Genomic DNA, 4,793 nt, shown 5'->3' with positions numbered 1-4,793 from the left:
CTCTGTTGAAAATGAATTCTATAAAGTATATTTATGGGCGGGCCATGGTGGCTCAGCAAGCAGGAATGCTTGCCTGCCATGCCAGAGGACCCGGGTTCGATTCCCGGTGCCTGCCCATGTTAAAAAAAATAAAACCATTATAAAGTATATTTACAGTATGTCTTGCTTGCAATAGATGTATTTATGATAGGCAGTAGACTAAAGTTTTGCAAGTTAAATCCTATTATATACACTAGGATACAGAGGCAGTTCCCTTTTATTGGTGGTGGTGGTGGTGGTGGAGCATTTTGCATGCATTATTTCATTAATTCTTAAAATAATCCTGTGGATATAGGTATCATCATCATCATCAGCAGCATTATCATTGTGATTTCACAGGCAAGGAAACTCGAGATCAGAGTGTTTAAGTAATTTTCCCATTCTCAGCAGGTGGTACATGGCAGATCTAGGACTTGAAGTCAGATATGTCAGACTCCAGAGCCTGCATCCTTAAGCATTTGAAGTAATCTCATGGAGTAGTCTTTGGTAAGATCTCTTTCCTTTTTAATATAATGCCCTCTGATCTTCCCCCCCCCAAATTTTGATATATTGGAACAAGTTATATAATAAATACAAAAACATAATAATACTAAGTTATCTATCTATTTTACATCGTTATTATTTGCATTAGAAACATTATCTCTGTCAGAACTCTTTTTAACTGAACTTATAAAAAGTAATTATGATAATACTCAGAGTAAAATTTGCATTTTGGAAGTTCCTAATTTTTCTCCTTTGAATTTATAGTTTAAATTTTATTTTGTAAATATTTTTCTGATGTATAAGTGATATGTGTTTATTATACAACATTATGGAAACAAAGACAAGTATAAAGCATAACAAATATCACTTCTTATTAAAATTTTTTTATGGCCTAAGTCAGCTACATTCAAAGGCACTGAGAAACTGAGGAAGAGGGAAAGAGGTCAGAGTTGGCATGAGTTACAGCAGAACGAAGGAGTTTTCTTTAATTAATGGCAATGACGAATGATGGACAGAAGAAGGCGGGCCTCTTCCCCTCCACAGGCCAGAGAGGCAATGGGGGAGCTGGTGGAAGAGGTGGATTACTCTTCTTAGGAATTTGAGAATTTATATTTCATTATGTTGTACATAAGACATTTATACCATCAAGGATTGACTAATTGTTCTAAAATCCATCAGGATGCACAAATACTGAGTATGTCTGTTACTAAACGCCTTCTAACATGGAGGGTGGGGGTGGTGTCTAAAGTATCCTCATGGGTGGAAAGGCTCGTAGTTAGAGCTCTCACCTGGTGAAGAAGTAGTAAATCTGTATAATTCATAAAAATAAGTCTGTTTGGCCTGTTAAGATATCAGAAAAGTTGGGAGACCATACTTCTATGTGATGGTCCTTTTGATATCTGAAACTTTTCTTTTCTAGTCCTTTGTCCAGTTGAGAAGTCTCCCAGGCATACCATAAATTATTTAACCATCCTTTTACTGTTAGACAATTAGGTTCTTTTCATTTTATAAATAATGCTCTGTGCTCATATTTATATGTGCATTCTTGTGCATCACCTTATTTCCTTAGGATAACATCCTAAAATTGGAATTTTTCTGTTAGTAATAGAAATGAATATTTTAGGACCTTTGATAAATATTGCCAAATTTTCCCTGGAAAGAGTGTATCACTTTGTTCCTCTACTAGAAGTATATGCGAGTACCCAAAGCATTATATCCTTGGCAAAATTAGTTATATCACTGGGCATTAATATTTTATTTTACTATTTTCTAATTGGATAGAAGCAAATGAAATTTCAACATTTTATTTTCAGTTTCTTTGATTTTAAAGTTATAGTTCTTTGTAATTAGCTCATTTCACACTGAATGTCTCCTATTCTGCATATTATTTCTTCTGAATATTAAGTGTTCGCTGTTTGCTTCCTCGATTTTAGTTTTGGGGCTAACAACAAATAAAGGGAAAATTTAAGTAAAGAATCCCATAGAAGTAGATTTCGTTTCTACTGGAATAAGGAAAAATAAGCTTAATATTTACAGCTTTGGGTCAGTGCAGCCATGATTTAAAAATGCAGATCAGCAGATTCTTTGGAGAGAAGTATAGAAATATGTTACTGTTATACAGATAGGATATAGTTTCTTCCAGGATCCTAGCAAAATTGTTTTCCCCTCTGTCAAAATGCATTCTCCTTTTTAATACTCAAGTTGCTATGCTGTCTTGCACGTGTGTGCCTGTGACTGCACTTGTTTGGGCTTTAAGTCACAAAAAAAGATAAAGCTGATTGTTTTTATGTTACTTCTGCTCCACTTCTATCCCCTCAGGGTGTCTTGGTTTGAATGGGGGATACATTAACTCAGTAGTTTTCCAGTATATTTGCTTTAAATATTTTTCCTGTAATTAGATAAAAACCCACAAGATGGCAGTCATTATCCATTTTCTTCTCTCTGTCTCATTCTTTCAGAATTGACATGGTAATGTAAAGATTATGACTTGGGGTAATATAACACCATAACTTAATATTTCTATTGCCAGCATGATCTTACAATAATCAATATTAATGGTTGCAGTCAGCAGTTTTTTTTTTTTTACTAGAGAAGATGTAGGTTTATAAAAAAGCATGCAGAAAATACCACCCTATTACTGAATCTTTCATTAATGTGGTATTTTGCTACAATTCATGAAAGAGCATTTTTATAATTCTACTATTATCTCTAGCTTATCGTTTACAATAGAGTTCACTGTTTGAATTGTATATTCCTGTTTTTTTTTTTACCTTTTTATTCTAGCAATGTATAAAATCTTAAATGTCCTCTTTTAACCACATTCAAATATGTAATTCAGTATGTTAATTATGTTCACAATGTTGTGCTACCTTCATCACCAATCTTTTTCATCACCCCAAACAGAAGCCCTTTTCCCATTATGGATTAACTTCCCATTCCCCCCTCCCACTGCCCCTGGTAACTTGTACTCTACTTTCTCTCTCTGTGTATATTCTAGTTATTTCTTATAAGTGATACCACGTGCTTTTCATCATTACACGAACACACACACACACACACACACACACACACACACACACACACACACACATGCCCTCCTATAACAATCTCTTTCCTTTACTCCCAGTAAAAGGATTCTCTTCTAGCTCCATGTCCTAGTTGTTCTGGCCTGAGGGATCCTAGGCTGGTCTGGTACTTATGGGCAACACCACAAGCATCTTGTTGAAGAAAGTTGGAGAAGACCCTGGAAGGATGCTGCAGCTGGAGAGGGGGGTTTCAAAAAGAGAGGGCTTTAATATATCTCTGGGATGGACCTTGGAGCAGAAGGATACAATAAAATCAGTCAGGATTAAATTTTTTTAAGAAACTAATACCGAGTTTTAGAAGAATTGGATTCTAGATTTAACCCAGTCACTAACTTGTTATAGGACTTTTCCTCTCTAGCCCACCAAGAGGGTAAGTTTCCACATCTGTAAAGTGAAAGACTGAATTAAATGATTTCTTAAGTTCCTTACATTACTGCTATTAAATGATTACATTTTCAGGAGAAGTGGACTGGAAAAAAGCACCCTTGTAGAATTTTGTTCTAGTTTTAAAAAGTTGTACTAATGTGAGTTAAATAGCTAAATCTGCGGTTGGTGAAGTAGGTTTTCCCAGCTCAGTGTTGTGTGGTTTGACTTTATACTCTATAAAGACTTGTTCCAGATTGTTCTGTGGGAATTGAGCAAAACTTGTTTTTGAGAGGGCTGTAATGAAATCCTTATTAGAGAATTTTCATTACCTACCTTTAGCTTTCTAAGAAGAGGTCTCAGGCAGAATTGGAAGCTCTGAAAGCATTCAACTGCCCCCAGGGTTATCTCTTGCCAAGACAATTTTGAAACTGGAGCTGGAATCTCCCTTTTTGTTTTAGTTTCTATTGATTGATAATTACATCTCAGGAGCCCCAAACTGAGTCCTTAGTTTCTGTCTCTGTCCCCACCCCCCCCAGACTTTTTCCCCTCATACCGTTAATAGGTATCTAGATATTCTTTATTCATATAAATGTTACTAGAGAAGTTATATGACCCTAGATTGGCTAATTAGCTGTTTGCCTTTTTCTTACAGAAGGGTTTACTCCCCCATTGGATCTTAGAAATCATCTGACAGTAGAGGTATTGCACATATCCTCACTGGCCATAGCATCATGGCTTCTTTTTTGTCTTCATTGTAGTTAAATGCCATTCCCTCCCTCTTGTAATACTTACTTTTAGAGGGTTATCTCAGTGCTGGATTGTTGAGCTGTCAGTCCATCCATCCATCCATCCATTCATCTATCCGTTCATCCATCTGTTCATCCGTCTGCTCATCCATCCATCCATCCATTTTATATGTGCCCTGCCTAAAGATCTGTGGCAAGTAACTCCAGGAGAAAGACTTGTCTCCTTTGTTTTTCTTGGAAACTAGCCCTATTCCTGTTGGGAGGCTTAATGTCTTGGACCTGATTTTCCAGAATCAGACTCCTATTTTCTTAGATCCCATTTTCCTTGTCTATTATTTATTAAGCATTCACCTTTAACCTACTTTATAAGCATTGCATTTGGGCTAAAGGCAGAGGGAGAAGGAAATTCTCAGGTCATGTATGTATTTACATTTAAAAAACCCTTTTATTACGGAGACTTTTTAAAAGAACCTAAAAATAAAATTGCATCATGAACCCTCATGTTTATCCCCAGATTCTAAAGTTACAGCATTTTGACAGTTCTCCTCAAACTATCTTCCCTTCCACTTCTCTG

This window comes from Tamandua tetradactyla, chromosome 13, assembly GCF_023851605.1.
Source record: "Tamandua tetradactyla isolate mTamTet1 chromosome 13, mTamTet1.pri, whole genome shotgun sequence".
Classification (NCBI taxonomy): domain Eukaryota; kingdom Metazoa; phylum Chordata; class Mammalia; order Pilosa; family Myrmecophagidae; genus Tamandua; species Tamandua tetradactyla.
This window is presented reverse-complemented; position numbering follows the sequence as displayed.